General features: G+C 37.9%; 1 protein-coding gene across 4 annotated transcripts in view; it reads left to right on the top strand.

The window, feature by feature from the left end:
* Positions 1-12,734, top strand: part of LOC307129944 (uncharacterized protein) — a 43,356-nt gene that overhangs the window by 24,749 nt on the left and 5,873 nt on the right. Inside the window, exons 2-4 of one of the 4 annotated variants that reach the window (XM_079822751.1) lie at positions 11,526-11,716; positions 11,935-12,007; positions 12,098-12,142. The exons of 1 other annotated variant lie outside the window; for it this stretch is intronic. The gene's annotated coding sequence lies outside the window, so the exon portion shown is untranslated. The remainder of the gene's footprint in view (positions 1-11,525; positions 11,717-11,934; positions 12,008-12,097; positions 12,143-12,734) is intronic. 2 more of the 4 variants (XM_079822753.1, XR_013816966.1) reach the window with 2 other exon arrangements.

Raw genomic sequence — 12,734 nt, forward strand, 5'->3', positions numbered from 1 at the left:
GTGTGCAGTTGGCCTGAGGTTCATCACGAGTTACTGGACTGACCCATTGATACCTTTTTTTTCTATTCAGCCCTATATCTGGAGATCCTCTTTTTCAAACGGTGGACGCGACGCAAGCTTGATATGTTTTTAAAAAACCGCACGTTTAAAGCGCATGTTATCTAGACTCCGCCGCTATGGCAGCAAAGCCGCTAAAACGCAACCACGCGCAAATTAACTTCTCTACTACTTATTGTGAATTTGATTTGTAACGCCACATTTTGTTTTGAAGGTGTGCCTCCTCTAAAAGTGTCCGCCGTCCAGGTGAAACAGTCGGCTATGCTATTTTTGTTTGCCCGCCACGGTGGCCGGTAAGTGAACGAGTTTACCCGCTACAGCACAAAATCACCCGCATTTGGCTGGTGGCGGGTGCTAATTTCCATCCCTGACCGCGACTAGTTATTATGCGATCCAAGGATAGACATGAAACTTTTAATTCAGTCAAATAAATAATATAAAACTACAAATTATTCTTATAGAGTCTGGGAAACTACATCATTGCACATTGCATTATGGGTAGGCGCCGCCATGCTTTAGGACATGCTCAGGAGCGTACAATGATAACAAATGCGAATCACCAGAGAAAAAAAAACGTCTGTATTTGCGTTATTACTTTCTTAGAACTCTTGCTTGCACTCACTTAGAATGAATGCACTAATATTTTAATCTCTTACGTACATGAGCGCTCAGTCGTGCGGCCAGGACATTGCACATATTCATCACGTTTCATACAGTCAGAAATCAGACGGCCGCCTTCTATTGCACCACACAGGTTTGTCTTTTGCAGTTTATTTTTGAATAGCCTAACTAAAAAGTCTGTTTCTGATATATAAAATAATAAATACATATAGCTTGATCTCAGCCAGTGGATCATTTATTCAATCAGCATCATATTGCCCTAATTCCTTAATGTTAAAGCATTAGAGGATAACAAGATTATAGCTCGTAATGCAGCTTTGAAATGATTTGTATTTGAAAGCGCTTTAGCCTACTGCACTAAAATGTTTTACTGGACTTAAATGGAACAAGTACAATTTTCCTTCTACTGAGAGAAGCTCAACAATGAAGCCTTTCCAGACGCGTTTCATACATTATTTATGGTGTGAGCACAGAAAATATTAATCTGTAATATTATCTGTTATAAATAATACATATATAAAAACAAATTATAAAGACACATTTTAGTTAAGTTGTTTATTTCCGAGTTTTACTTTCACTTTCTCTTGTTATTTCAAGCTGGTAAACTGAAAAACTGCGCGTCATTTGAGATACGATTTCCACGCAGGTCGTAAGAGCGGCTATGGCAGTTCATAACACAGCAAGCGTTCAGCATTCTAATGTGTTTTTAACTGTATAATACAAGTTCTAAAGTCTACCTCCACTACTACTCATTCTCTAATGTAGTGTCTGTGTCCTAAAGTCCACGAATGCATTGCGTTGCTGACGTCACGTTCCCATTCTCTATTTTCTGACCAAAGTATTACAAATGTTAGAAGGATACATAAAAACATGCATTTTAAAGTTAGACTTTAAATTATGATGTTATTTCCACTATTGTATTTTATATATATATATATATATATATATATATATATATATATATATATATATATATATATATATATATATATATATATATATATATATATATATATATATATATATATATATATATATATATATACGGGGAGTGCAGAATTATTAGGCACGTTGATTTTCTGATCATATTTTTTTTCCAGGCACATTTGACCAATTCCAAACCACAGTAATCCTAATAACTACTATTGATTTAGTATTTAATAATGTATAAGTGATATATAATTGTTCATGAAGGCTGGAAATGAAAATCACCTTATATTCAGGAGTGCAGAATTATTAGGCATGTTTTCTTTTACAGATAAATTGAGCCAAAAAAGAGATTTAACTCAGACTGAAAAGTCAAAAAGTATTAAATGTCCTTGAGAAGGATGCAATACTAATGCAATACTAGACATTGCAGTTAAGGCGTGACCATTGGACAGTGAAATGCTCGTTGGGTCAGCAGGATCTGACAAAAACATGTGGCGGAGAAAAGACACCTGTTAAAGGTCCCGTTTTTCGTGTTTTTTTTGAAGCTTTGATTGTGTTTACAGTGTGCAATATAACATGTGTTCATGTTTCGCGTGTAAAAAAACACAGTATTTTTCACACAATTTACTTATCTGTATACTGCTGTTTTCACTGTCCTCAAAACGGCTTGAAAGATTTCCCTGTTCTATGAAGTCCCTCCTTCAGAAATACGTAACGAGTTTTGATTGGGCCAGCGGTTCCCATGTTGTGATTCGACAGAGCTTAGCGCACGCAGAGCGCACGTTACCGGAAAGGTCACGCCTCTCACCATAACGGGGATGCATGCGCTCAATGATCTCTAAGTACAGCGTCCCTGGGAAAGCCAAACAAAGGTGACTTGACTCCGGGATGAAAATAACAGCGTCTCGACGACATGGCAACAAACAAACTATACGAACGCAACACTTCCTATTCTCCACGCGGGAGCAACAAGACCACGCCCCCTTTTTCGCGTGTTCTTGTGGGCGGAGGTTAGTCGACATACTGCTCTACTGACGTAATTAAAGCAGGAAATTCCAGGATGTAGTCCAAACCAGCCGTTCGCTGTAGGCTTTGAAAGGGAACTTCTGTTAAATAAAATATCTCGCTTGGCATTGAACTTTGAGCTTTATAATTTTACAGGTATTATAAATGTTCTAACAGCAACATTACACACTAACTAAAGTTTGAAAAATGGGATCACGAAGAACAGGACCTTTAACTGCAAAATAATTAAGAATTAAGGTGAAGAATTAAGGGTGAAACCATCAGGAACCCTTTAGTCTCCAGCGCCACCATTTTCCAGAGCTGCAACCTGCAAAGTGCAAGGTGTCAGGATCTCAGAGACTTCAGTTAGGTAAAGAATCCTTAAAAATGACCCCCACTAAATAAGAATCACAAGCTGAAGTGTAAAATACATGAAGAAGGTTTTTTTATAGGCTTTATGGACAGATAGGTTGAGAGTGACTCTTGAAGGACCAGCACCACATCCTCTAGTACCACTGTTTGAAGAATTCATCTTCTGGTCCTTGTGCTGGTCCTTCAAGAGTCACTCTCAACCTATCTGTCCATAAAGCCTATAAAAAAACCTTCTTAATTTATTTTACAACACTTCAGCTTGTGATTCTTATCTAGTGGGGGTCATTTTTTAGGATTCTTTACCTAACTGAAGTCTCTGAGATCCTGACACCTTGCACTTCTGGAGACTCCAGGTAGGTTGCAGCTTTGGAAAATGGTGGCGCTGGAGACTAAAGGGTTCCTGATGGTTTCACCCTTAATTCTTCACCTTAATTCTTAATTCTTTTGCAGTTAACAGGTGTCTTTTCTCCGCCACATGTTTTTGTCAGATCCTGCTGACCCAACGAGCATTTCACTGTCCAATGGTCATGCCTTAACTGCAATGTCTAGTATTGCATTAGTATTGCATCCTTCTCATGGGCATTTAATACTTTTTGACTTTTCAGTCTGAGTTAAATCTCTTTTTTGGCTCAATTTATCTGTAAAAGAAAACATGCCTAATAATTCTGCACACCTGAATATAAGGTGATTTTCATTTCCAGCCTTCATGAACAATTATTTATCACTTATACATTATTAAATACTAAATCAATAGTAGTTATTAGGATTACTGTGGTTTGGAATTGGTCAAATGTGCCTGGAAAAAAAATATGATCAGAAAATCAACGTGCCTAATAATTCTGCACTCCCTGTATGTATGTATGTATACTTAGTATTTAGTTCACTTACATCAGAAGTAACTGCAATTAAACTACTGAAAAAATAAGAGTAATCCCTTACTTTACTTTTCCAACAGAAAAGTAATTAAATTACAGGAACTAATTACTTAGTAGCTAGTTACACCCAACACTGCTCGCGAGCAGCTTATTTAATTTAAACAGGATTAGATTGCACCTTTTTAAGCGGCGTTGATACTTAACATTTGTCCCAACCACTGCTACTTTATTACTAGAGTTCCTTACTGAACCAGGGGCAATAATCATTTTAAATAATAACAATAATAATATAAAATTGTATTTGAAAATATTATAATGTTATGTATAATACTATTGAGAGATTTAGTTAGACACTGATTAGCTGGTTCCGGTGTGTTTATTTGGGGTTGGAGCTAAACTCTGCAGGACAGTGGCCCTCCGTGTTTGGAGACCCCTGCTATAGACACAGCCACTTGATTGAGAGATTTATTTGTGATAGAATAATTACTTATAATTTTATTGGAGGTTTACACACGTTGTACAGTTAATCTAAGCCGTGCATTAATTTGAGTTTTGACGGATATTATGGGATGGCTTGATGCAGCGCAGGAGATGCAGATAACTTAATTAATGCTGTCACATAACAAACAACAAACAATGCTTCAAATTGAATTTAAAATTAAATTACAACATTGAGATAAAAATGTAAAGGGTGTACAAATACTATCAAAATTGTGAATATAAATGTTTGGGAATCATGTTCATCAAAACAGAGCACATTTCATTTATCTATTTTAACTTTTATGTTGGTTTGGTCATTTGGCTGTTTCTTATGGGTCCTGGAATTTGTTTTTCTTTTAATTTGTCAAGTTTTTCGCCAGGTGGCTTTTTTAATTTTATGTCATTATGTTGTCTTGACACCAGCCAATCGCTGCATTACTGATCGTGGTTTTGAGTATCGATTAGGGATGTTAACCGATGACCGTTTGACCGATGGTTGACGGTATCAACGTTAACCGATCAAAGTTGTCGGTTAAAAAAAAAAAAGTGATCTCTAAATTAGGCTATTATAGACAGTGGACTAAACGCTACTACAGTTAGCCATCTCATTCCAAAATCTTTTTGTGTGAAGTGAACAAATCCCTCACACTCAATTTTTCATAACTCGCCTGTTTGTACTTAATAAACCAATAAAAACATTTGGCGCGAGGTCACAGCGTTTGGGTTTGCGCGCTCACAAGGTTTGCAAAAAGTAAACAGGCTAAAACACTCGAGGTTAGAGCCAGGGCAGACGACAGTATGAAGCGTGCAAAGAAAAGAAGTGTGTGGGACCATTTCACCAAAAAGAACGACACAGATGTAAGTTGCAACTTGTGTGATACAGTGCTTAATTAGAAGGCACACAGTGAGTTAGACCTGCCTTGGCCGGTGCGTCTTTTACGCTTTCTGAAGGTGCCTGTTTTATCCATTGGTTTTATCGTGTTGCAGTCTATTAGACAACATTCCGCATAAGATGGGCTTACATTTGGAAATATATTACATCTACATTTCAGTGGTAACACATAAGGGCCCGGTTTCACAGACAGGGCTTAGACTAAGCCAGGATTAGGCCTTAGTTCAATTAGGACATTTAAGTAACTTTTATAAACGTGCCCAAGAAAAAAACATTACTGGTGTGCATCTTGAGACAAAACAATGCCACTGACATATTTTAAGATTTGTCAGTGCAAGATTCTTTCAGTTAAAACAGCTCAAACATGCATTTTAGTCTAGGATTAGTTTAAGCATTGTCTGTGAAACCGGGGGAAGGTGTTGATCATCATCTTTCTTTATTATTGTTAGCACTACCTCGAACTAAAGCGGCGTCTCTTCGGAGCTGTCATTTTCTTAAATGAGCCGCGGCAATGTTTCAAATGAGCTTCTAACGCTAGACAAATGCCTTTATTTTCAACACGATCACCTTGTACCCAAACCATTTCGAAACTAACCCCTGCAACTTCAGACGCGCGAGAGTATTCACACTGGAAGCGTTTGTACTGCGCAGTGGCGATTTCTTTAAGACTGCAAGGGAAGCTCGGCTTCCCTTATAATGTCACAAAATTAATGGTCAAATATGTACAATTGTATTAACATTTTATTGACTAAAAATGCGTTAGAAAACGTTAATCTCAAAGACGAGTTCGTTCAGAATCAGTTACATATATAGCAGGTCGGCTGACTCGATTTCCTTCTCATACATTCCCGCAGCGTCACAGTGCATTTCCCTATTGAAGCCCATCGTCCATTGACTTCAATGGGGCTGCTTTGAACGGTTTTTTTCAGCGCTTCGAAACTAGACGGTCATTGGATAAACGCTGCGATTATGTCCCGCCCACGGACGCTCAGCGTCTCTGGGGGTGAATGGGGAGTGGGCTGGCCCGGACTCCGAGCTTCTGCGTGATGATTGGAGGGTCTTTCGAAAGACTGCATCTCCTTTTGACTGACAGCGATTCTGTACTATAAGGAATCACTGAAGCTATTCGCGCTCAGTCCCATCGCGGATTTCTCAAGTTCAGTCGAAATAAAAACTGCTGCAACCTATTTCTTTGATATTTGCTTGGCGAAATTGCTTGATTTTCATCATACATTTCACACAATTATACACCACATTCATTGTTTCAGTTTTACAGAGTTTAATATTTTTTTTTAGATCGTTCATTCATTCATTCCTTCATTCATTCATATAACGTTAGTAGGCTAGGCTAGCGTCGTGGGTAAAACTGCGCATGATGGCAGACGGTGCTAATATTGTCGACCTGATTTTGGCGAAGCCATTTGAAAGTGTTCCTTACGAGGAAAAACTTAGAATTAAACAGCAGGGCAGATCAACACCTAAGATTGATTTAGTGCAAAAGATAGGGAAAAATAACAGGTCTTTTCAGCTCTCCAAAGTGTCCTGAAAAGTAATGGCCATCACTTTGATTCAGGAAGACTGAGGTCAGAACTTCAAGTCCTGTATTCAGATCAGGACTTGCAGGGTAACAGGGGAAAGCTGTGTGATTACTTGGTGTTCCTTAAAGACATGGAGTTGGACAGTGCAATGCCTCAGCTTTACAAGCTGTTCTCATTAGTGGTAACAATTGGAGCTACATCTGCAGGTGTAGAAAGTAGCTTCTCCTGTTTAAAGCGACTCAAGTCCTACACCCGAAACACAATGGGCCAAGGCCGTTTAAGCAGCCTAGCTCTGCTGGCCATTGAGAGGACACTAAGTCACTTGAAAAGACTCCTAGTTGGTACGACAGGGTCACAGACCATTTTCTTGAAAAGGAACGTAGGGCAGAATTTACTTTTAAATAAATAGACAATTTTATGATGTAGGCCGAAAATGAGCTTCCCCTCTCTGACAGACCAGTAGCCGCCACTGGTACTGCGTCACATCAGCAGCTCCAACGCTACATATAATGCTCACTTATATCATATGCGAGTATTGCATTATAAAGACAATTAGCCTATATTTGTTTTTAGAAGTTGGTCATTTATAAACTTGATAGTCTTGAAACTTTGTTAACATGGGGAGGCGTAGGCTAGCCTACTACAACATTCGCATGTAAATGGTAAACAATAAACACGCCCAAGAAAACAGCTCCGATCATGTGGTTTCATTCATACTTAACTTCAATACGTTTACAAGACCGCAAACTCCGCCGACTTGATTTGGGTAGTGCTGGAGCCTAGACCTGTCTGTGTAACCTACATAATAAACCAAACTAATGTTTATATATCATCTTTGCTGGCTATCTTAATTTTTTATATATATATATATATATATATACAGTACACACACTATACTTTCACACAAACTGAATAATTAAAACAATTTAAAAGGGGTAAATGTTCTACAAATATATTTTATTCTTCATTTTCTTTTCTGACATACTCCAGGTCTTGTTAAAACACACTACACGCGCTTCTTGTGTGCATTTTGAGCACTTTTTGTGTGAAATCGTATTTATTTTGTCATCAAAAGTGTGCTTTCACTTTAATTGAGCGTCAGCAATGGGCTCGGCGCCGAAACCCCCGCTTCACTGCTGCTCACGCGACGCTCCTGCTTGACGCTCACGCGTTGCTCCTGTTCCTGGTGTGAATGCACTCATTGATTAACATGGGCGCCGAAAAAATTACGCACTGCTCACGCGCCGCTCACGCTTGCGGTGTGAAACGGCCGTAAGGAGCCATTTGTCCTCCGATTACAAACAAGCTCCTCCGCCGGGACAGTGTGTGTGTGTGAGAGCGGGAGGCAGAGCGGCGAAATTGCAGGCGCGACTTGCGGCTGTTATTTCAAATAGCGCAGCATATTTTAAACTAATCGGTTAACCGGTTTCAACCAGCTAATGAGGCTTGGTGGTCGGTCAAGAAAATGTTTAGTTTTCGCCATCCCTAGTATCGATATACATCTGCCCTCTTACATTCATCTGCAGTAATCTCAGATAACTTAATCCAGATATTTGAATCCAATCTGCTAATTTGTTTGAAGAACCAAATTAGCCAGAGATCAGTTATCCCGATTAGTAGATATGGGATCTGTCAAATCATCTCAGATGTATTAAGCGAGGTGCGAAGAACGGACTCCTGGAGTTTGCTGCTTTGTGTTAACCCAGTAAAGCCTACATAGGGTCACGTAAAATAAAGCAACATGCATGCAAGACAATAGATTACACACGGATGTCTAAACTTTATCTAAACCCGTGTCATGATGCCAAACAGTTTCGTCCCATGACAAGTATGACTTTATTAGGGTTGTTGTCAAACTTTTGCCATTGCAAGTAATGAAATCCCTTATTTTTTAATCTTTACAATAATACCGGCATCATGTAATACAAATGTTTAATTGTAATGGACGTATTGCACAGACTCTGTCTGTTTATTCGGCAACCCAATGGTGCTGGGTTGGGAATGCGGACGTGAAAGAGAGCATGCACGTCATGTTAACAACACAGATGCACCGGTGTGAGAAGCTGCCTTTTTCTCAGCATCTTCAGATGGAAGTGTGTGAAAGACAGCTTATGGTAAGTAAAGATTAGTTAAAATTAAATGTAAAAAAATTAAGTCATTATCAATAGTTTTTTACTAAGAGAATGTTGAGATTTATTGGAAGGCGGAAAAAGTCTTAACGGACTTTTTTATTGAACTGAAAAGACACTTTTAACCCTCATGTTATGGTGCGGGTCAATTTGACCCATTTTGATTTTTGAGTTTTTTTTCTTGACATTTTGTGACTTTTTCTCATTTAGGGTCATGAACATGCATGCAAAGTTTCAGCACACTGATGTGTTTTGTACGGTGGCCCAGTAGTGCACAACACAATGCAATATAAAAAGCAAACATAAGTTCACAACACAATGAAAACAAGCCGCAGCACAAAGAAATCAAGCCACAACACAAAAAATAAGGCCAAAACACAAAGGAAACAAGCCACAACACAACGCAATATAAAAAGCAAACATAAGTTCACAACACAACGAAAACAAGCCACAACACAAAGAAATCAAGCCACAACACAATGAAAAAGCCTCAACACAAATAAATCAAGCCACAACACAACGGAATCAAGCCAAAACACAAAGGAATCAAGCCACAACACAACGAAAATGCTCCCAACCACTCTGAGGCACTCGGAGCACGATAAAGTTGCCACTGTTCTATAGAATCTGCAATCTTACAAAGATATCAATACCACAGTTAGTTTTAATAGTATGTAGGCTAACCATTGTTTATCGACATGAAATATTAATTCAAAATCATCTACATGCATTATAGCTGTATTTTTATGCTCAAGAATGCTTTGTCCCGATACCACGGCGCATGACGCCTAAGGGAACGTCTGCCAATTTAACAAAGTGGTTGAAACGTATCATTTGTATTAATTAAAATTACTTTTAACATTTAAAAACAGACATTTTAAATTCCACAGCTTGGTTGAAACGTATCATTTGTATTAATTAAAATTACTTTTAACATTTAAAAACAGACATTTTAAATTCCACAGCTTGATTGTATTGGTAAAACTGACTGCACGTAGGCGATTTTGAATTGATATTTCATGTCGATATACAATTGCACACTTAAAACTGATCGTAGTGTTTAAATATTTGTAAGACTGGCGAATCTATAGAACAATGCAAGGAAAACTAACTTTACCGCACTCTGAGAGCCCTAGTGGTCAGGAGCATTTCCGTTGTGTTGTGGCTTGATTTCGTTGTGTTGTGGCTTGATTTCGTTGTGTTGTGGCTTGATTTCGTTGTGTTGTGGCTTGATTACGTATGTTGTGGCTTTATTTCTTTGTGTTGTGGCTTGATTTCGTTGTGTTGTGGCTTGATTTCGTTGTGTTGTGGCTTGATTTCGTTGTGTTGTGGCTTGATTTCTTTGTGTTGTGGCTTGATTGCGTTATGTTGTGGCTTTATTTCTTTGTGTTGTGGCTTTTTCGTTGTGTTGTGGCTTTATTTCTTTGTGTTGTGGCTTTTTCGTTGTGTTGTGGCTTTATTTCTTTGTGTTGTGGCTTTTTCGTTGTGTTGTGGATTTATTTCGTTGTGTTGTGCACTACTGGGCCACTGTAGTTTTGACATACACACAAAATTACTGTTATGTTCGTGATGTTTGCGGGCCAATTTGACCCGCATATTTTAACACAAAATAATATATGTATATGTTGGTTTTTAACTACCAACATATTTGGTACTAAAAATTATATTTTCCCCAATTATTTCAATACTGAACTATATTATGTCAGCCACAGATGGTAAAAATTAGCTATCATTTCTTTTTTTCCCCCAGAAGTTATCTGAAAGCTAACCTTTGTTATTTATCTTGAGATGTTGTGACTTTTTCTCATTCAGGATCATGTACATGCATGCAAAGTTTCAACACTCTGATGTGTTGTGAAAAGTGCATACAGAAATGACCCATACGCTGCATCAATTTGACCCATATAGACAGATGTTCAGAAGTAACTGTACAGACACAAAATGCAAAACACTTTGTTGTATGTCAGAGCTCCTCAACTCTAGTCCTGAAGTGCCAGTGTCTTGCTGAGTGTAAAGACATTTTATTTTCAAAGTTTGAGTTGTTTTACTTGTTAACTGCCTGTCCCACTTTTTGAGCATAGGCATGAAATTGACTTTTCCAACTTAAATTATTAAAAAATATTGAATACTTCAGAGCACAGACTTAAGTTTGGTATCTTTATAATGGTGAAACGTCACAGATTATTGTAGAAGTAAAACCGTTGTAAATTTTAGAAAAGTTATAGAAGTGTATGAACATTTAAAATATAAAAATAAAATTGTTTTAAATATTTTATATAAAATGTATATTTTACAAAACATGTTCAACTCTAAAACTTCAAGAAAATCAAAGCTAAATATCTGAACTAGTTCTATTTCTCTATTGCTCTGTCATTTCTTTTGAAAATCACTCACCAAATATGAAAGCCAAAGTCTTAAAAATAGTGGTTAAAAACATTTTTTTTATTCTTTGTAATGTGTGAAAAGTATTGATCTTAAATGTTAATTATTTGTATCTGCTTGTAGGCTTTTTTTTTCATAGTGTGATGTTTGGGGAATTGTATTGAATCCAATTTACATTTACATTTACATTTATGCATTTGGCAGACGCTTTTATCCAAAGCGACTTACAGTGCCCTTATTACAGGGACAATCCCCCTGGAGCAACATGGAGTAAAGTGCCTTGCTCAAGGACACACTGGTGGTGACCGCTGGGATCGAACCAGCAACCTTCTGTGTGTCAGTTCCATGGTTTAATCCACTGGACCACCATCTCACACAATTTGACCTGGACGATACCGGCTGTGCGAAATCGACCAGTGGACAAGGGTTAATGTAGTGGGTTTCTTATCTCTAATTTAGAGTTTTTTCAAGTCTGTTAATAAAGGGTTATAAACAGATTTACATTTTAATTAATAATTTTTCTTTATCTTTGTGATTATTCCGAATGTAATGAATTTAGTTTGTCTTAAGGAAATGAAATGGCAATATGTAAAAAAGGTTTATTTATTTTGATGCTGTTGAAGCAATAGTTGTTCATGTTTTGCATGTCACAGGACACAGACGACTGCTGTACGAGGAGGCACGATTTTCTCAGCTTCTTCAGAAGAGAAGGAAAGACTGTTTATGGTAAAACTTTTAAGACATTTTAAGTTTAAAACTCCTCGTAATTATCAATTGTTTTTTATTTAAGAGTAAAACCGTGTTCGTTTTTTGTAGATGTGCCAAGCCAGAGACCGGGGAGTGCTTCATTCTTTTGAGTTTGTGAGTTTATTTTTAGAAAATAAATGTTTCTGTTGTCTCCTGCCTGTTTAAGTCAATTTTTTATGTAACAACAGTATTCCTTCTTGTTAAAGTTTGATTTAAATCATTAATGTCGGTGTTATTCATTGCACAACTCAAACCAACTTTTGAGAGGAGTCAAGACAATCTCCTGAACTCCAAACTGAATGTCAGAATGGGAAAGAAAGGTGATTTAAGCAATTTTGAGCGTGGCATGGTTGTTGGTGCCAGACGGGCCGGTCTGAGTATTTCACAATCTGCTCAGTTACTGGGATTTTCACGCACAACCATTTCTAGGGTTTACAAAGAATGGTGTGAAAAGGGAAAAACATCCAGTATGCGGCAGTCCTGTGGGCGAAAATGCCTTGTTGATGCTAGAGGTCAGAGGAGAATGGGCCGACTGATTTAAGCTGATAGAAGAGCAACTTTGACTGAAATAACCACTCGTTACAACCGAGGTATGCAGCAAAGCATTTGTGAAGCCACAACACGCACAACCTTGAGGCGGATGGGCTACAACAGCAGAAGACCCCACCGGGTGCCACTCGTCTCCACTACAAATAAAAAAAGAGGC

This window comes from Gobio gobio (assembly GCF_949357685.1).
Source record: "Gobio gobio genome assembly, chromosome: 8".
Classification (NCBI taxonomy): domain Eukaryota; kingdom Metazoa; phylum Chordata; class Actinopteri; order Cypriniformes; family Gobionidae; genus Gobio; species Gobio gobio.